General features: G+C 48.2%; 1 protein-coding gene across 5 annotated transcripts in view; it reads left to right on the top strand.

Moving 5' to 3' along the window:
• The window catches only part of AHDC1 (AT-hook DNA binding motif containing 1), an 86687-nt gene extending 71292 nt beyond the window's left edge, over positions 1–15395 (top strand). For all 5 annotated transcript variants that reach the window (XM_027864826.1, XM_027864830.1, XM_027864828.1 and 2 more), the window contains one exon: positions 14734–15395. The gene's annotated coding sequence lies outside the window, so the exon portion shown is untranslated. The remainder of the gene's footprint in view (positions 1–14733) is intronic.
• The last annotated feature ends 5523 nt before the right edge of the window (positions 15396–20918 follow it).

Below are 20918 nucleotides of genomic sequence, written 5' to 3'. Positions count from 1 at the left end.
TGTAAACTTGAGGGCAAGGGCTCTTTGTACACCCAGCTCCTGCCATGGTGCCTGACAAATAATAGGTGGTAATAAATACTGATGCGTTTAAGTCACAAAGGATCAGATTTGGGTTGAAGTCAGAAAAAACTTGCTAACTTTCCAGAAGTGGAGTGGGAGCAGGGTCCCTCCCTCCTCTAGAGGTCTTCCAGGGAAGGCTGTGTGACCACTGCTTGGTTCTTTTGTAGGCTGGCCTAGCTGGCCTCCCAGGTTCTTTCCAGTTATGAATTTTGGTGACTTGGGGAGTCAGGGCAAAGACAGGAGATATGGTCCTGGCCAGTGCTGTTCCTGGAAGGGGAGCAGACCCAGCCTCTCAGTTCCCTAAATAGTCGGACAGCTAAGATTTATTGCATTGGGAATACCCAGAAAGGCCTGCCTTCAAGGAGCTCCCAGTCTAGTGGGGGAGGCAGCATGCAGGCACCTTGGTACAGATCAGATCAATAGGAGGTGATCAGTATGTAGAAGGCTCTGGCATTGACGGGGACCAGGAAGGGCTTCTTGCAGAACATCGATGGGGCTTTAGCCAGGGAAGCTTAGGGGGCAAAGATGGGAGAGAATTCCAGATGTGAAGGCCAGCCATTGAAGACACCCAGAGTTGTGAGATGGAGGAACCCCAAGAGGCCTGGGTCTGTGGGGGACAGTGTCAGTATGACTTATGCTAGAAGAAGACTGAGAAGGTAGAAGGTTGTGGAAGGCTGTACAAGCCAAATAGGGTTTTCTGTTTGATCCTGGGGGCTCCGGGAAGCCACTGAAGTTAACTGGATGGTGGGGCGACGGGGTCAGACCTGTACGTTAGAAAAATCAGTTTGCAGCTGAGTAGAGAGATTTGAGGCAGGGAGACCAGCCTGTAGGCCATTGTCGGGATCTAGATGTGAGGTGAGGGGGGGCTGCGTCAGGGAGGTGGCAGCGTCAGAGGACAGAAGGAGACCTTCCTAGCTGTGTGACCTTGGGCAAGTCACTTTACCCTGTCTGCCTCAGTTTCCTCATCTGTAAAATGATCTGGAGAAGGAAATGGCAGACCGTTCCAATATCTCTGCCAAGAAAACCCCAAAAGGAATCACGAAGAGTCAGATGCGACTGAACCACAGCAACAAAAACAAAGCTGGATATTCGAGGACTCGGCAGCTGATTGGATGGCTATGGGGAGAGGAGAATGAGGGTGAGGAAGTCAAAGATGACACACAAGGATGTATGTCCTTGGGTAGACCCGGTCTGACAGGGGAGATATAATATCCTTGGCCCATGCAAGAAGCTCCTGCTCTAGTGGAGAGGGGCACAAAGTCTCTGCCTTCAGGGAGCCCTTAGTCTGATAGGGGAGACATAGCAGGTGCTGCCCTTCACCCCACCCCTAGACAATGCTCCTGCACCCTGGGGGTGTCCTCAGGGAACCCTCTGCCCGAATTGGGTGAGAGGAACAGGTCTATTAAAACTTAAGAAAAAGAGTGCTTATCTCAAATCAGAGTCCAGTCTCAGCTACCCACACTCCCCCTCATTTAGTAGGCCGCTATGTAAAGCAGGCCTTTGGAATGTGGTGGATTTGGGGTTGGGTTCTTTTTTGCCCTCCACTGGATTAACTCATACCATTTTACCTCAGACTGAGATTAAAACCAGCTGAATTTTTTTATTCCACACCCTCTGATGCCAGGATAGGAGAGGTGGAGAGTCACTGAGGACTTATGAAGCCCCTACTTTGGCCAGCCCAATCATGGGGGCAGGGTGGAGAGACCAGGGAAAAAGACAGGGTCCTCACACCATGGGGAGCTGATGTTCTAGTTGGGAAGATGAACTTTATACATCTGAAACCGAATAGTCCAATACAGGGTAGGATGGGTACTAAGCTGTGTGGGGACCCCTGAGGCTTGGAGGGGGCTTGAAACTGGGTAGTGTGGTAAAGAGACCACCAGATTCGAGTCAAAGGATATAGAATGGAATCCCTAGCTTGCTTCTCGCTTAGCTGTAGGTCACTCCTCCTCAGCCTCAGTGTCTTTATCAGTGAGAGAATTGGACCAGATGATTCCTAAGGTTCCTACAGGCTCTAAGGGCCTATGATGCCTGCCATAGTATACGAGAGGGCTTCTTGGAAGAGACGTGTTTGGAGCTGAGCCCTGAAGGGATGAGTAAGATGGCAGCAGGAATGAGCCCATTGTCTATGGTGAGCACTATAGTACACCAGTCTAGCTGAAACATAGGTTGGGTGTTGAAGATTAAGGGCCAGGTTGTGGCCAGGCTGAAAAGTCAAGTCAACAAGTATTTATTAAGCTCCTACTATGTGCCAGGCACTGAACTCAGCAATACAGATACAAAGAAAGGCAACAAAAAAATAGTCCCTGTCCTCAGGGAACTTACAGTTTAATGGGGGAGACGTGTAAAGAGCTATGTACAGACAAGCTACAGACAGAATAAATTAGAGCTGGTCTAAGAGAGAAGGCCCTAAGATTGAGGACGAGGAAAGTCTTCTTGCAGAAGGTGGGATTTAGCTGAAAAGTTTGAGGCAATGGGGAGCCCTTGCAGATTCTAGAGCAGGAGGAGGGTGGAGTGCAAGGAAGTTGGTTTGGATGATCCATAGAACTTTGAGCATCAACTTTATCATATTAGCCTTACATGAACCTACTAGAGAAACCTCCTCTCCTTGGCCTCTCGTTGCTGGGAAAATAATCATCCTAACAAATTTATATGATGCTTTACAGTTGCAGAGCATTTGACAAATTATCTTGTTTCCTCCAGATAGACATAGGTCTGACCAGGCTCTGCCAGGCTCAAGAACTTTCAGTGGTTCCCTGTTGTTTTTAGGATAAAATGTAAACTCCTCAGTTTGGCATTTCATTAAAGCCCTTCTCAATCTTACTTAAGCCTATCTTTTTTCTCTAGCTGGGTGGCCCAGTGGATAGAGCACTGGGCCTAGAGTCAGGAAGACCTGAGTCATTTACTCATTTACCTCAAACATTTATTATCTGCATGACTCCAGCTGAGTCACTATACTTCTGTCTGCCTCAGTTTCCTCAACTGTAAAATGTAAGTTAAAGATCAGATGAGATAATAGGTGTAAAGTGCTTAACACAGTGCCTGGCACACAGTAGAAGCTTAATAAATACGTGCTCCCCTTAACCTTCATCCATGCTAGTCTAGCCAGACTGGCCTGTTTGCTAATCATTGAGTCATTTTTCATTTGTGTCCAACTCCATAAGCCTATTTGGGTTTTTTTTAGCAAAATACTGGAGTGGTTTGTCATTTCTTTTTCCAGCTCATTTTACAGATGAGGAAACTGAGGCAAACAGGGTGAAGTGACTTGCCCAGAGTCACACAGCTGGTAAGTGTCTGGGGCCAGATTTGCTCTCAGGTCCTCCCGACTCCTGGACCAGCACTCTGTCTTGTACTCAATATTCCACCTCCGGCCTCAGTGTCTTTGTACAGGCTGTCCTCCAAGCCTGGTTCCCATCGAGGCTCAGCTCTAGTGTTCAGCTCCAGACCTTCAAGAAAGTCTTTCAGAGCCAGCCTCAAATTACTTTGTAGTTATTTTGAATGTATCTTAGGTTTATTTGTGTTGGTACAAGACACATATCCCCAGTAGAATGTAAACTCCTCAAGGGCAGGACTGACTTGTTTTGCTTTGTGTTACCCTATCACCTAGCATAGTACCTGGTGCAGTGCATAATGCCTTTGTAGAATGCTTTTAGAATCGCAAAGGCCTTCACAGAAATGATCTCATTTGATCCTCTCAACAACCCTGGAAGATAGGTACTATTATGATCCCAATTTTACTGTTGAAGAAACCAGGCAGAAAGAGGTGAGTGACTTTCCTCGAGGTCACCTAGCTAGTCAATGTCTAACGTAGGCTTTGAACTCGGGTCTTCCTGACTCTGTGACCACTGCTCTATCCACTTCGCCTCTGAGCTACCTCTGTGTAATAGGAGCTTATTAAATGCTTGTTGAATTTAATAGGTAGGGCCAGGATTATTTTATGCCTGCTTTGTGGATGAGTAAACTGAGGCTTAGGTCCACAAAGCCAGCTAGCGGCAGAGCCAGGTCTTAAAGCCAGGTTTCCTGATTAGTGGTGCCTGTGTCCTCATGGAGCACTTGGAATTCTCTTCCTGGGGGAGTTGTCTTCCTAGACTTTGGCAACCTGGCCCAAGCCAGTGGGAGAGAGAAGGTGTGATTATTCCCATTCTGTTTAAAGTCAGGACTCTAGAAGAAAAACCTGTATTGACAGGCTTTGGGATCTCTCTTCTGACAACCAATCAGGAGCCTTCAATCAGAGAAGCCCAGTTTTCCCTTCTGGTAGCAGTGAGTGCTTCAGTCCCATTAGGTGGAGCCGAGGTTGTTGGAGGTGCTTGGGAATGGGGCAGGGGGATGGTAGTTAGTGAAACAATAAATACAGCGACTCTCCTCAAAAAAAGGGGGATGTAGCATGGTGGAAAGATCTCAGAGCCAGGAGCTGGGAGGTCTAGGTTCAACCACTAACTTGCTGTGTGGCCACAAACAAAGCACTTCCCTACCCCTGCCCACCCTGGGCCTGTTTTCTCATGGGTAGAATGAGGAAGTTGAACAGGGATGATGTCTAAAGTCCTCCTCAGCTCTGATATTCTGTGTTCTAAGGGCCCTCCTAGCTCTGACATTCTGTGTTCTAGGGACCCTCCCAGCTCTGACATTCTGTGGCCTAATATCCCTTCCAACTCTGACATTGTATGTTCTAAGGCCTTCCAAAATCTGACATTCTGTGTTCTAAGGCCCTCCCAGCTGTGACGTTCTGTGTTCTAAAGCCCCTCCCAGCCCTGACCTCCTGTGTTCTAAGGGCCCTCCCAGCTCTGACATTCTGTTCTAAGGTCTCTCCTAGCTCTCATAACTCTGATTATTAATTTATGAGCTAGTTGGGGAAACAGGCCTGACAAATACAGTTTCTCCCCTCCAGGAAGCTTTCCTTGGTTGATTCTGTTCTTCTCTGATTACTCCTTTCCTCACCCGGTTCATCCAGCAATTATTTTGCTGTGCTCATATGTCCCTTTTTCAGCCTTTCGCTCTATGCATGTCCTGTCTTCCCTAACCAAGGAGTCCCTGAGGGCAGAGACTCTCTCTTCTCTTGTCTTCCTTTGTGCATCCTCTGCCTTGTGCAAAGTGGGGGCTCTTAATAACAGATGTTGACTTGACTTGGAAAATTCCCCTCGATATTTGGGGGAGGGGAAAAATCTCTCCATTTCAGTCCAGAAACTGGAGTATAACAAGGATTCTGTTTAGTGGCTAAGTCTCCACACAACCAACAAGGGAAACCATTTCAAGCATATTGTCACTAGATTCTTTTGGTGTGGTTAGTCTAGGCACAACCAACATTGTTCGAGAACTGGAAAGAGCCTCAAAGGCCATTTATTCCCACCTTCTACCCCGTTATTTCTGTGTGTAGTAGTCTTCCCTCCTGTTGTAAGAAAGAAGAAATGCTTTGTCTTCTAGAATCCTAGAGCCAAAAGGGGTCTTTAGACCACAAGACATTAGGTCATAGAATGTAGAAAACAAAAACAAATAAAAAAAAAACCCCTAGAACATAGAATGTCCAAGCTGGGAGGGGATTTAGAACACAGAATGTCAGATCTGGGCAGGATCTTAGAATCTGGAATTATCAGACCTGGGTAGGAGCTAAGAACACAAAACATCAGAGAAGAGAGGGACCATGGAACATCAAATTTGAGAGCTTGGGGGGATCTTTGACCCTAGAATGTCAGAGCTGGGAAGGCCCTTAGAACACAGACTATCGGAGTTGGGAGGGCTCTTAGAACACAGAATGTCAGAGCTGGGAAGGCCCTTAGAATACAGAATGTCAGAGCTAGGAGGGTCCTTGGAACACAGAATATCAGAGTTAGGAGAGGTTTTAGGACACAATGCCAGAGCTAGGAGGTGACTTAGGACAGAGAATGTCAGATCTGAGGCTTAAAACATAGAATTTAGAGCTTCACGGGGCCTTAAAACATGGAATTTCAGAGCTGGGAGGGCCCTTAGAATATAGACTATCATGCCCATCTCCTGACAGAGGTCATGGACTCTATGTGCAGACTGAGACTTTTTTTGGGGGCATGGCCAGGACGGGGGATTTGTTTTGCTTGACCATGTATGTTTGTAACAAGGGTTTTTTTTGTTTTGTTTTGTTTTGTTTTGTTTTGTTTTTGCTTTCTCATGGAGGAGAAGGGAGAGGAAAAAAAGGTAGATCTTTGTAAAAATAAAATAAAATTTAATTTTGAAAAAGAATATGGAATGTCAGAGCTGAAGGGGACCTTAGAAAATGGACTCTTGGAGCTCTAAGTACATTAGAACGTTAGACTTGAGAGTTTCCTTAAAACACAAGAGCTCAGATACTGAGAGTATACCTAGAACCCATCTAGTCCAGCATCCTCATTTTACACATTAAGTGAACGCCTAAAAGGATCATCAACTTATGGTATCATAGATCTAGAGCTGTGAGGGACCTGAGGTGGGGGAAGAAAATAAACATTTATAAGGCGCCTGTTATGTACCAGGCACTGTGCTGAGCGCTTTTTATAAGTATTATCTCATTTGATCTTCACAACGACCCAGGGGGGTAGGTTTATGATCTCCATTTTATAGTTGAGGAAACTGAGGCAGACCGAAGTAAAGTGACTAGCCCAGGGTTGCCCAGCTAGTAAGTGTCTAAGGCCAAATTTGAATTCAAGATGAGTCTTTGTGACTCCAGGTGTGGCACTCTAGCCACTGTGCCACCTAGCTGCCCCTGGGCACTATCTTATAGGCCAAGTTTATTAGCCTAAAACAGGCACTGGTAGGGAGATGAACCCGTTGTCACTAGAAGTACTTCTTGAACTCTGAACAGATGACTCTTACATTACCTGGTAGGGTGACCTGAAATCATAAGCTCTCAGTTCAAATTCCAGCTCCCGTTCCCACTACCTGTATGCCCAAGGCAAGTCCCTGAACCTCCCTAAGACTCAGTGTTACTTCAAGTCTGTCAGCTAGGGTTACTGGTTCTCGTAGGGCCTACCCCACCCACACAGTGGGTATGCAGTGACAATTAAGTAAACCTTAAAGCTGTCAAGTCAACAAGCATTTATTAAACACTGTGTGCCAGGCACAGTACTAAGTGCTGAGCATATAAATAAAAGCAAAAAGAAAAACAATCCCTGCCCTCAAGAAGCTTACATTCTAGTGGGAGATGACAACACATAAAAGGTAGGAGGAAAAGGTACCCATGAGGGCCCATTGTGGAGAAAGAAGTCTGGAGAGGGAGGACAAAGAAAGGAGAGGAGTAAACATGGCTGGCCTGGGCACTTCCTTAAAATGGAGCTTCTGGGAGTGACTGACCAATCAGAAGAAGGGGCTGAAGGAGCCAAGAGATCTTCCATGGCAAGAAGGCTGCTAGGGATAGTGGAGAAAAAAGGCTAGAGAGTCAGGAGCAGAGCCAGAGAAGGGAAGGCGTGAGCACGAGAGAAGCCTCATCACTATTTGTATGAGCTCTGCACTGGCCGTGGGGTGAGTGGTTAGGAGCTGGCATTGAGGATCCCCATACCCTGCAAGGAGACAAGATTCATGAGTCACGAAAGACACATGTGGAGAGCCTACTGTGCGCAGGGCACTCTGGTTACAAATGATGATCCTTGACCCTCGAGCTCCTGGTTCAGGGAGACACACAGAGAAAGGAGGAAAGGAATGATTTTGTAGCCCCCAATGCCAGGCTCACCAGAGGCACTCATGTTTCATTAATGTTTGTTGGATCGAATTGAATCAATAACAAATCATGTGTGTCTGTCTGCCCTCAGGGCTCAACTGGTGGGATGGAGAGTTAAGAGCTAGAGGAGTTGAAAGAAGGGAGACATCACTACAGGCTCGGGTGGTCACGGAAAACTTTCTAGAGGAAGGGAGATTTGAACCAGGCCTTGAAGGATGTAGCATGTTGGATGAGTGGTCAAGAGGGAAGGGCAACCAGATAATGAGCTGAAATGCAGAGGTAGGCAGGAACAGGGTATGTTCAGGGGACAATAAACCAGTTTGGCTAGAGCAGAGAGGAGCGATGTGGGAAGGGATAAAACTGGGAGAGTAGGTTGGAATCAAGTAGCAGGCCTTGAATGCCAGGGTGAAGAAGCTTAGCCTTTATTCTGTAGGAAATGGGGAGCTATTGAAGGTTTTAAAGTAGGGAAGTGATGTGATCAGAACTATATAGAAGGAAGATGATTTTGGAAGCATGTATAGGATGGATCATGTCAAGAAGAAACTGGGAAAAAGATAATAGTGATCTGTACTGGGATGATGTGGGCAGCTAGGTGGTCTAGTAGATAGAGCACTGGACCTGAAGTCAGAAAGACCTGGGTTCAAATCCAGCTTCAAACACTCACTAGCTGTGTGACCCTGGGCAAGCCACTTAACCCTCTTTGCCTCAGTTTCTTCATCTGTCAAGTGAGCTAGAGAAGGAAATGGCAAAACACTCCAGTATCTTTACCAAGAAAACCCCAAATGGGGTCAAAAAGAGTTAGACATGACTGAAAAACAACTGACAACAACACTGGAGTGATGGCCTTTGAGAGTCACAGCATGGGGACAAATGCAGGACAGATTACAAAAGATTTGGTAATCAACTGGATGCCAAGGGAAAGGGAAGAGTCAAGGATTACTCTGAGAAACTTTTAAATCTGGGTAAGAGGCAGTGGAGTGGAGTGAGTAAATAGAATGCTAGACTTAGAGTCTGGAAGACCTGGGTTCAAATTCTACCTCAAACACTAGCCGTGTGACCTTAGGCAAATCCCTTTGTCTCTCTTGACCTTCAGTTTCCTTTGGAAAGCGGTGATAATAATAGCATCTACCTCATCGGGTTGTGGTAAAGATCAAATGAGATAATATATGTAAGGTGTTTTGTAGACATGAAATTGCCATATAAATGCTGGTTATTATTATTATCATTATTAATAGGCTAGAAGGAGGATGCTGTCAGTCAATCCACAATCATTTTTTAAGTCTGGACTACAAAGCAGATACTATGCTAGTTTGCTGGGGTTGCAAAGACAAAATCCAAGACAGCGCCTGCCCTCAAGGAGCTTACGTTCTTATGGAGGAGGTGTTGTACAAAACGTTCAGGGATATTAAATAGAGGGTAAGGGGTATGTGGCGCTAACAACCAAGAAAATCGAGAAGGGCCTCCTTAAGGATGTGTAGAATCCCATGAATCATAAGTTTACAAGGCAGTCAGCCCAGGAGGGTCAGGAACCTCTCAAGTATGGAATTCTGATCGATTGTAGATTGATTGACACCATCCTCCTTCTAGTCTATTAATAATGATAATAATAAGTCCAGTGAGGAAGACAGATAGCCTGAAGAGACCAATGTGGATGCTCAGGAAACTCAACAGAAATAGGGAAGCTGAGAAGAGGAGAAGGTTGGGGTGTGGGGTAGAGTGAAAAGTTCATTTTGGTGCAGAAGTGGAACATCTATGGGGGAGGCGTCTAGCAACAGTCGAACACATAGGACTTGAGGTCAGGATGGAAGTTAGGCATGGGGATAGAGATCTGAAAGTCATCCCCGTGGTGGAAACAGTTGGAGCAATGGGAGTCCACACGTCCTTTGAAGTGGCAGGTCTGACACAGGGCGACAATAGCCAGGAAACATTGATTAAGCACCTACTGTGTGCCAACACTAAACTAAACACTGGCGATACAGAGAAAGGCAAAAACACTGCCCCTTCCCTCAAGGAGCTTCCAGTCTAATGGGGGAGGCAATATACAAACAACTATGTACAAACAAACTAGATACTGGATATATTGGAAGTAATCAACAAGGGAAGGCACTGGCCTTTCCGGGGTCCAGGAAGGGCTTCCTGTCAAAGGTTGAATTTTGGTCGGGGACTTGAGGAAGCCTGACAAGTGGAGGAATAGCTGTTAGGGTAGGGGTGTCTGTTGGGGTGGCAGGTCTAACATGGGGTGACCAGCAGAGAAAAAAGCTGGGTTAAGGTCAGTAGCTGTGTCAAGCATGAAATCTCTGAAAGAGCCCAAAGAGAGAAAAGAAGAGGCCCAAGTATCAATTTGGGGGGACACCTACGTTGAGAGAGCCAGAAGAGGAAGGAAAGCCGACAGAGGAGAACCAGGCCAATGGAGCCGTCATGGAAGCCATTAAATGAAAGAGCCTCAGAAAGGAAGAGGGGGCCCCGTTTCTAACTAGGGCAGAATCTTATCCCCAGGGTGATAACATGTAGAGGGTGCTGACAGCTTTTGTTCTCCTTTAGAAGGTAGAAACAACTGAGCTTAGCATCTAGAGGCCAAGAATAATTAGTTCAAATGGGAAGCCATCAGGCCTCCCAGGTCCTTCCCCCAGGGTCGTTGTACTCCAGGTGAGCTCCCTTTCTGCCCGGCCTTACCCTGCTTCTTCCCCCGGCCTCCACAGCAGCAGCCTTAGTCCTAGAGAGTCTGTTCCCTACCCCCACCCCCATGGGATTTTTTTCCTGCTGCTTGTGCTGAGCGCCCATATGGGTAGCTAGAGCTTTGCAGGAGGGAGAGAGTATCAGCTACTGTCTGGAAAATGAAGGGGATGAGGAGACAGAAAAGATCACTGGGTATGGTGATTTCGAGCTGGGTGGTAGTCTTAAAGAGACCAAGATATTAATTGTGTCCTTGTTGCCCATGTGACCTGAGGAAAAGGCAAATGACTATACTGGTCCAAATACAAACCATGTTCCCCCCCAAACATGACTCATCCAGAACCTCAGTGTGGCCTATAACTGGTATCAGATTGTGTAGACAGATTTTCTTTTTCCTTTCTAAGAGAATAGCATAGGTGTGCAGCCTATCTTTGAGGGCAGCTTGTACTCCAGCTAATACGGTATGCATTCCTCCTTCCCCAGGGGACTTAAGAGCTCATCCACTTTTCACCTTCTAACCTCCAACTCCTCCTTCCTGAGTTGTTCACTCCCACACCCCAACAACGGATGCTGCACTGCAGTGCCTGACCCTGGCCCAGCTGTGCCCAGCTGTGTGTGGAGAAGCAGGACTGACTGGAGGAGTGGGCTGTAGGAGGGAGGGTGAACTCCACCCCCCCACCAGGGTGCCTGGCGCTGCTGAAAATGGGCTTTGGCGGAAGCTGCCTGCTGGGCAGTGAGATCACCATGGCGACTCTGTTTGGAAAGGGACATTGGCAGTGACTACCAGTTGGTTGATGGGAGAGGAGGAGGGGGGGGCTTGTAAAGAGGCTCCCAAGTGACCCCGCTCCCTGTCAGGGGGCCCAAGGACTGAGTCAGGCTCTGCAGCAGGGCGGGATGCAGCTGGCTTTGGTGGTGGATGCTGACAGACTTCTGAGGATTTCTCCCAACACTGACTCACCCCAACATTCTTTCCTATCACCCAAACCACAGTACACCTGTCACCCCAACAGAGACATCCCTCATCCCAGTGGTTTTCTCTCTAGTTATTAGACATGTCCCCCCAGCAGAGAACCCCCAACCCCTGCTCTTCCTCTCCTCGTCACCTTAACTCTTTGACCTGCCACTAGCAGTGATAAACATCCCCCACCCTAAAAGCCATTCCTCTACTTGCTACCCTAGCTGTTGTCAGCCTACCCTTTGACAGAGATATGCCACACCCCCTGCTCCTCAATAGCTTTTCTTCCATTTGTCACCTTGTGTTCGACCTGTTGCCGTGATATCAATCCTCCTCCTAACCCAAAGGCAGTTCCTCACCTGTCATTTCAGTAACCTGGCCTTGTACTCTCCAAACCAGCATTCCTCCTGGGTCCCTGGCAGGCCTGACCTCAGCAGCACTAACAGCCAAACAGCCATCCGCATTGCTGAATGTCCTGGAGACAAAGAAGGGGATGCTGAGCTGAATTTGAATGTGGTTGGGCCAGAGAAGGTGGTGGGAGGAGTGGGGAGCAGACAGCATCAGGGGGAGAAGACTGTCCCCATCCCTGCTCCTGATTTCCTCACTGTTCCGAGTGATGGCTCCTTCTCCAGCCCCGGGGCCATGCTGAGGGTTTGGCTCATGTGGCCCCAGTCATGGGTTTAGCGCAGGCATGTTCTGACAGTGTGGGTGAGGCTGTCTGCTGAGGCCTCTCTGGCTTCTGGGAGAGTAGCTTCCCATTGTCCTCTGGGCTCTGTTGGAGGAGAGGAGAGGCAGGTCTGGGGGTGGAGGCTTAGGGAGAGAGATGAGGGCTAGGGCTGGGGTATCAGTAAGGGGATAGGGCCTGAATGAGAGGTTGGGGTATCAGTGAGGGGAATAGGGGCTCAGGGGAAAGGATTCAGGTTCATTTAGAAGACAGATTGAGTGGGGGGAGGTGAATCAGAGTTAGGGGCTCAGGGAAGAAGGTGAGGGTTAAGTGAGTGGGATGAGGGCTCAGCTAGAAGAAAGACTGGGAAAGATAGGAGGTGAATTGGAGATAGGGGCTGAGGGAAGAGAATGCAGGTTCAGGAAGGACAAAGGCTCGCCTCTCAGTGTCCCCAGATTGAAAAAGAATCAGCCCTTCTCTGAACCAGAGAAGAAGCTTTTCCAAGTCTTGGAGGCTGGTAGCAAGGAGTGAGATTCCCAGGGAGCCCAAAAGAGGTTTGGGAGAAAAGCTGATGATATGCAGCTATCCCAGGCCTCTAACACCCCCCCAGTTGGATGTCAGATTGAAATATAAAGGCCAGACTCACAATAATGTCAGATATTTAGGGCTAAGGGAAAATGAGTGATCAGATCATCTCCAAGGGCAGGAAGCCAGTGGGTTTGATATTTGCTGTGCATATTTCCTCAGTTTCTCTGGCATGTCCAGTTCAGGAAATGCTTACTGATTGGAATGGAATTGCTGCTCCAACTTCTGAAAACATTATTGCCTACTGTATACAGAGCACTGCATCAACCTGGGAAAGATAGGAAATTTAGACTGAGACCCTGTCCCCACTCTCACAGACCTTAAAGTCTAGTTGGATAATAAGACACATATACAGACAAATTCTTTTTTGTGTGTTTTTTTTTAATATACATGAGAATTACAAACCAAGTGAGGGAAGGGAAGGACTATTATTACCTTCTGGCAGGGCTCAAGAAGAAGGTGACATTTGACCAAGGCCTCATGAGAGATGGGTATATTTTCCACTTGGGGAGATTGGGTAGGGAAAGGGTGAAAAGACATTCCAGGCATAAGAAATGACAGATGTAGGAAAGTGTTTGGGGTCAGCAGGTAAAGAGAATCCATGGCAGGTCAGGGAATAGGGTCAGATGGGACAAGAAATATGCCAAGCTGGCCTAAATATGGAGGGCCTAGAATGCCAGGCTAAGAAATCTGAATTTGATCTCGTAGGCAGCAGAGAGACTCTGAGCAGAAAAGGGATGAGAAGAAGGAATGGTAAAGGAGACAGAGCAGTGTAAGAGAAAAGAACACTGGCTCTTGAGGCCAAAAATCTGGGTTCAAATCCTGTCTCTGCTGAGTACTCTCTGGGTACCATTGGGCAAGTCTCTTTAGCTCTGTGAGCCTCAGTTTCCTCATTATAAAATAAGGGGGTTGGACATGATGGCGTTTGAGTCCCTTCCAACCACAGAGTAAGGAGCTCATGGTAGTACTGTGTGCTAAGAGGGAAGTAAAGGCAGGAGAAAGCAAGAGTCCCACCCCCCCCCCCCAGGCACAGTAGACAAAGAGAGCTGAATCTGGAGTCAGAAAGAGCCTGGTTCAAATCCTCCCTCAGCCACCTATAAACCTTTGGGGCTTAGCACAGCGTCTGGAACACAGTAAGTGTTTAATAAATATTTGTTGACTGGCTGGCCTTGGGCAAGATGTTTCAGCTCCTCATCTATCAAATGAGCCCTCTGAATCAAAGTCCTCCCAATCTTGCTGTTTCCTCTAAGATTTACCATCTAGACAAGACCTGAAGCATACCTTAGAATCGCTGGGTGGCCTGGTGTTTCATTTCTCTGGGCCTCAGTCTTCTTAGCTGTAAAATAAGGAGAAATCATATTTGCTCCATATATTTACAGAGGTTTGGGACAATGCAAGGAAGTCACAGATTCTAGGGAGCTTTGAAAAGGGCTACATAAATATGAGGGATTACATTGTATTCATAACTACTAGATAACAAAGCAGCATATGAAGAAGTATGTAACAGTTCTGTGTGGTCTGTTTATGTGATTGTTAAGGGGACACGGTGTGAAGAGTGGGTGGGATAGATGGTCAGGAGGCTTCTTGGAGGAGGAAGGTTTTGAGCTAGGATCTGTTAGGTTGACTGTAGAACCCTAGAACACAGAGTGTTAGAACATAAAATGTTGGAGCGGAAAGTGACCTGAGAACATAGAATGTCAGAGCTGGAAGGCGCATGGTGATATAGAATGTCAGAGTTCCTAGTGACTTTGTCAGAAGGCAGATGGTTAGAACACAGATGTCAGAGATGGCGGGGACTTTGAGATATGTGGGTTGGAAGGAACCTTGGCAGACATCTAATCCAATTCTCTCATTTTACAGAAGAGGCACCTGAGGCAAGGGAGAGGGTGATGATTTGTCCAAAGTCACAAATCTAGACAGGCCAAGCCTCATGTCTTGACTTCTATCTAGGGTTCTTCGTTATTGCTTTTCTAGTACAATCCCAAACTGAAGAGTTGAAAAGTAGTTTGCTATAATCCAGAATTAGCATTTCCATAGAGGTAGGACGCAGGTTTGGTATGGGTGGGATATTGCCATATGGCTGTTCTTAACCTCCAATAAGGCCCAGTCCTAACCTCCTGTCTTGTGTTTCCTCCACAGCTTTCAGAAACCAACGCCAAGATCCCTCCCATCGTCCCCCACCTCCCGCAGGAGCAACTCACCTCCTCTGCCTCCCCTCCCAACTGCTCCCCACCCTGGAACCCCAAAGCCCACTCCTCCTTTTCCATCGCCTACCCTGGACCCTGGGAACCCCTCCCCCTCCCACACACACCCCCCTCCACGCAGAAGCGGAAGGTGAGCTCTTTCTGCACAAAACCAGCAATTGTAAATACTTTTTAAAAATGTACAAAACAAAACAGAACACAGTTTTAGACAAAAAAAAGACAAAAAAAAGAGCGAGCGAGAGATTGTGAGCGAGCGAGAGATTGCGAGCGAGAGAGGCCGTGCCCGAGCAGCTCCTCCAGTATGCACTGAGAAATTTATTTACAGGTCGTTAGAGAGAAAGGAACAATACCCTATTTATTGTATATACTGTTTTATTATAAATTGTGGATTGCATATTGCACCCTGTACATCTGCTGTGGTTCCGTGGTGTGCAAATACGCATGGTGGGGGGTGGGGGGACAGTTCTCTAGGGACAGCTTTTCTTTCTGGTTTTTTCACTCCTTTTGGGTTGTTTTCTTTTTTCTGTTGTTGTTGTTGTTTTCTGTTGGCAGGACACACCCAAAGATCCAAATTTGTATTAAAAAAAATTAAATGGAAAAAGCAAAAAAAAAAGTCAATAATTCTTGTGTTGGCAAAGTAGGGGTGGGGGGAAGTGGTGGGAGGGAAGGACCTGGGGAGTTTTCATTGGCCACTGGTTCCCCAAAATGGTTGCCCCCACCCTGTCCCTCATCCCATCTTCCTGGACTCTCTACCTCCAGAGTCAGTGCTGGATTTGCCCTCCCGCCATGTCTCACCACATCCTCCTTCTCCAGATGCACGGATCCCCCTGCACTAAGCGTTCTAGCCCCAGGTTCTGGGCACCAGCAACCTGTTGGGTTTGCCTTCCCTTACTCAACATTCATCCAGGAAACATTTACCAAGTACTGACTGTGTGTAGAGCACTGCACTGGGCTCTAGAGGAATTGGAGATGGTGCCTGCCTGCACTGAGTTTGCCATCTAGTAGGGCCTGGGTCTCCCCTCCTTCTGGGACTCCTGGTTCCCTTTCTGCCAGGCTCAGTGGCAGCAGGTCTATCTATCTCCAAGCTGCCTTAGATCCTCTTGGTCTGTCCCTCCAAGCCCACAAGTTTGCCTTACACATAGTCCCAAATCTCTCCTTCTTCCAGGCCACCTAGAAGACTCCACCCCTAGTTCTCCTTTCTCCGGGGGGGGGGGGGGTTCTGGGATGTGTGTGTGAGGAGAAAGAATATAACCTCCTTGACACCAAGAACTGATTGATGATGGAGCTAATGGAGAGCAATGGATAGAAGCCAGTTACCTTAGGACTAGGCCTTTTCTCCTTGTCCTCTTGTTACGCCCCTAAGCCTGAGTATCTGCCCCCCACCCCTGGGCCTGGATTTTTGAGACACTCCATCTAGATCTAGAAAGGACTTCCTCCAATCCCTCATCTGACAGAGGAGGAAACTGAGGCAAGTGATTTGCCCGAGGTTGCACAGGTAGTCTCTGAGGTACAATTTGAATCCAGCTCCTCAAGACTCCAGAGTTGGTGCTCCTTCCACTATCTCATACTGAAAGCTTTTATTTGAACCATCCAGACAAAGTAAAGCCCAGCTCCCTCTTGATGTCCGTTTCTGTTATTTCTTCCAAGGACGTGAAATGACGCAGCTCCATCTACCCATCCCTGGGAGGAGCTCCTGGGCTCCTTATTCCAGGTCTCTGCACAACAAGGCCTTCTGGGACTTTTGTGAATTTAGGATTTTCCCCTGCCCCCTGGAGACATATTTTACTATCAAAACCCACAACATCTTATGTGAGGTTTCTTCTTTGTGTTGTTTCTTACTGGAGAGAATGGAAGCTGGGCCCTGGGAAATCTAGAGGCAGAAGGAGATGGAGCTTCTGCTCTGGTGGAAAAGACAGCCCCTGCCCTCATGAGGTCTGAAGAGGGAGACATGGCCCCTACAGTTAGTATTAAGGGAAAGACATCCCCTCATTGAATCTCCCTCCATTCCCATCGTTTTCTGTGCCATTATATCATCATCCCCAAATCTGAGAAGGTGGTTTAAGCTCCTGTCTTCTGGAAGCTTCTTGCCTGAGAAAGGCTGCATGGCCCCTCTCCTCCAGGACTTCCCAATCTGAGAGAGATGAAAGTCTGACTCTCAGGAAGATACACAGCCATGCACAGCCTCAGGAAGACTGATCTGATGTGGGCAAAATCCTGCTTACTGAGCCCATTCTGCCAGCAGAACATTATACTAGGTCCAAGCAAGGAGACAGCCCCTGCCCTCAGGAAGCCTCCAGTCTGGGGTGAGCAGGACTCATATCAATGATCTTGGAGTATTCTCAAATGTAGACCTTCATTTTAGGGGTGGGGAGAATAAAGAGGAAGAAACTGATCAAAGGTTCAATGGAATCTGTCAGGAAAGGCTTCTAGGAGAAGAGAAATCTGGAATGGAAAGCCACCCTGTGGCAGGGGGAGGATACATATGGTGGGAGGGAGGAGTGAAGTGGAGGGTAGGTATGCAGGGAAATGAGTGGATGTGTTATGGGAGGAGTGTGAAGCTTGAGTTGGGGGGGGGGGCCCAGGAGAAGGTAGGTGAAGGAGATGAAAAAGCGATTGGCATGGAGGGTCATTGACATCAGGGAGGCTGGGCTGGGGCTGCCATAGACAGAGGGCCCAGTGCCCATCCTGGCAGGCAAATGGGCAGGGCCTACTAAAGGCTGAGCTCAGACACTGGGAACCTCAGGACCAGAACTTCCATCCTCCCTGGTCAGACTGGATCTGAGGAGCTTCCCCCATCGCCATCCTCTTCCACCTGACTATGTCCAGAGGCTACCTCTAAGAAAAGGCAGAGAAAGATTATTAAAGGCCGGGAATGGTATTCTGTGAGGGGCAGTGGGGACTTAGGGAATGGGATAGGGGTTCGTGAGAGGGAGGGCATGGGGGCTCAAGGATGGAGATTGGAGCTGATCCAGGTGGATGGGGTCTCAACAAGGGACAGGAGTTCTGAGAGCCCTAGGGGGACTCAAGTGAGGGAATGAATGATGGTTCTTTTTGGCAGAGGGAAGTGTGGTGTGGAGAACAGGCACTCTGTGAGGGGGATGGAAGCTCAGTGAAATAGAGGGGGGCTCACTGAGGGAGGTGGAAGTTCCGTGAGGAGGGTGGAGGCTCAATGTGGAGGAATGGATTTAGTGAGAGGACTGAGAATGTTCAGTATGGGGATGGGGACTCAGTGTGAGTGAGAGAGAGAGAGAGAGAGGGAGAGAGGGAAGCTCATTGTGGCAGATGGGAATTGTATCGTGTGGGGGCTCTGTAAGAGACACAGGAAGGCAAAGCAGGAAGATGAGGACTCCTGTGAAGAGGGATTAGGATTTACTAAGGAGGTAAAAGACTGAGTGTATATGATGGAAGAGGCTCATTGTTTGGGATGGAAAGGGTTAAGGGCCGGGGAGTTTTCAGGAATCTCCCCATGGGGGCCCTGGCTCAGAATTTCCATTCTTTCTGCTCACTCTGGTCTGGCAGGATCTGAGGGGCTTCTCCCCTCCCCCCCATCCCCTCCACCTGGCCACATCCTGAGGCCATGACACAATATGCTAGGGCCTTCCAAGTAGCCTTGCTCCAGCTTTATGCTGGAGGCCCATCCCAGCGGGAAAGGAAGGAGGGCAGCCCTCTGGCTGATGGGAACAGATTAGAGGAGTTGGAGTCTGTGTGTGTGTGTGTGTGTGTGTGTGTGTGTGTGTGTGTGTGTGTGTGAGAGAGTGTGTTAGCATGCATTTATCTGTGTGTGTTGTGGGGGAGGGTTGCTGGTGGAAGAAGTATTTGCAACTTAGGTGAATGGCTGCATAAAACATGCGTATGCTTGTGTGTGTGTGTGTGTGTGCGCGCGTGTGTGTGGCTCTCCATCAGTGCAGTTATGTGGGTGTGTGTAACCAATGGTGCATTCATGTATGTGTGTATTAGCAAATGTGTGTGCATTGCATGTTCATAGGATCTTCAGTTTAGAGGAAGGGACCTTCCAAGACACCTCATCAGACCCAGAGAACTGCAGTGATTTGTCTAAGGTCACACAGGAAATGAGTAGCAGAAGTGGGATTTGAACCCAGGACCTCTGATTCCAAATCCAGTACTCGTTGTACTCTACCACACTTTCTTTCTCAACTGTGGGAGTTAGTATGTTGTGTGACCATAGTTGTGCTTAAACAAGAATATGTGGGTAATAACCTATGGGGATATGCCATTCAAAGTACATTTGAGCTGGAGTCAGAGGACCTGGCTTTGAATCTGCCAGCCCTGTCACTTTTATTGTGTGACCTTCCACAAATCACTTACCAGCTCTGAGCCCCCTTTGCACTGAGGGGGTTAGACAAGGATGCCTTTCAGGGTCCTCTCTAGCTTTAAAACCTATGTCCTGCATGTGGCTGGGCAAAAATGTAGGTGGCATGTACCAATGTGTTTGTGTGCAGTTTGGGGAGAGCTTGGGTTTATACATGTAGCTATAATGTCTATGAGAAAGTGGGGCGTTCTGAATATGTGTATGTGACCATGTAAGTATAGGATATGTGGCTACATGGCTATGTGCTACGTGGCACACATATGCGTTGTGTGGCTACGTGTGTATGCGCATATGACCGTGTGGGTATGTGGATGGTGTTTAAGGCTGTACTCAACTGTAGGTATGAAATGGGAAAGTGCATTGTTTAATGTTTATGCTGGAATATGACTGGGTCAGTGGTATGTGTGACTGTGGTGTATATGCGTGTATGACTTGTGTGATGCGTGTGACTTCATGGTGTGTGACCATGTGTTTATCCATATGTGGTTCTGTGTGAGAAGTACTGGTGAATGTATATGTGTGATGAGGACGGGGGTGAGATGTGTGGCACGTGTGTGTGACTGTTTATGCTTACGTGGCTCTGTGTGAACGGTATTGGTGAATGTATATTGTGACTTGTGGGGTGGAGTACATGTGACTGTGCTGTGTGTCTGGCTGTTATGCATACGTGGCTCTGTGGGAGTGGTGGAGGTGAATATGTGTGTGGCTGTGTGCTGTGTGACTGCGTGGGGATGGGGCGTGGGAATGGTACCGGGGTATTGGGGAGGTTAGTGGCCCCAGCCCAGACAGCCACCCACTCCCCAGAACAGTGAGAAGCAGCAACAGCCACCCAAAGCTCGGCTGTAGTTCCAGGCCCTGGGCTCTCAGCCCAAGGCCAAGGCCAGGGATCCGAGCTGGCTTGGGCTGGGCTGGGCTGAAGGAGGAGGAGGGAAGAGGGGAAGGCAGCTGGGGCTGGAAGCTCTGCAGAGAGAGGGGCTGTGTCTCTGTGTCCTTTCCTGTCCTTGCTGAGGGGGTGGGGGAGCGGTGGTCACTGTGCAGGGAGCAGGTGCCAGGCTTACTCAGGCAGCAGGGGATGGACCAGAGCAGGGCAGGCAGCCAACAGCCCCCAGGTGCACATGCGGGCACTGGCGCATGCACAGTGCCCCCCTACACACACACACACACACACACGCACACACACACACACAGAGTATAGAGAAGCAACAGCCCCCAGGTGTGTAGACACACACACACACACACAGAGTATAGAGAAGCAACAGCCCCCAGGTGTGTAGACACACACACACACACACACACACACAGAGTATAGAGAAGCAACAGCCCCCAGGTGTGTAGACACACGCACATACACACACACACACACTCACACAGATAGGGCAGAAAGCCTAAAGCCCGAGGGTACCTTGATACACATGCCAGAGAGCCAACAAAATTGTGTATTGTGTACAGAGGGACACAAACACACAAAGGCTGATACCTACATGCAGACATATATACATCCTTGGCCAGGGACACATACAACAATACACACAGAGACACATGGGGACACAGCTGTGTGTGAACTTGTGGGTGATAGCATTTGTAGAAACAGCAACGGACCCTTGTCCAGACAAATGGACACACAGCAATGAGATACACACATGAAAATGTGTAGGATTGAACACAGAGGATCACACAAATAGGGGCACATGCAAAAACACAGGCAGATGAACACCCACATGCACAGATACACACCCTTGGCGCGGCTTGGGCACACACACACACACACACACACACACACACACACACAC

Source organism: Vombatus ursinus, unplaced genomic scaffold (genome assembly GCF_900497805.2).
Source record: "Vombatus ursinus unplaced genomic scaffold, bare-nosed wombat genome assembly UNPS02014777.1, whole genome shotgun sequence".
In the NCBI taxonomy this organism is placed as follows: domain Eukaryota; kingdom Metazoa; phylum Chordata; class Mammalia; order Diprotodontia; family Vombatidae; genus Vombatus; species Vombatus ursinus.
This window is presented reverse-complemented; position numbering and strand designations above follow the sequence as displayed.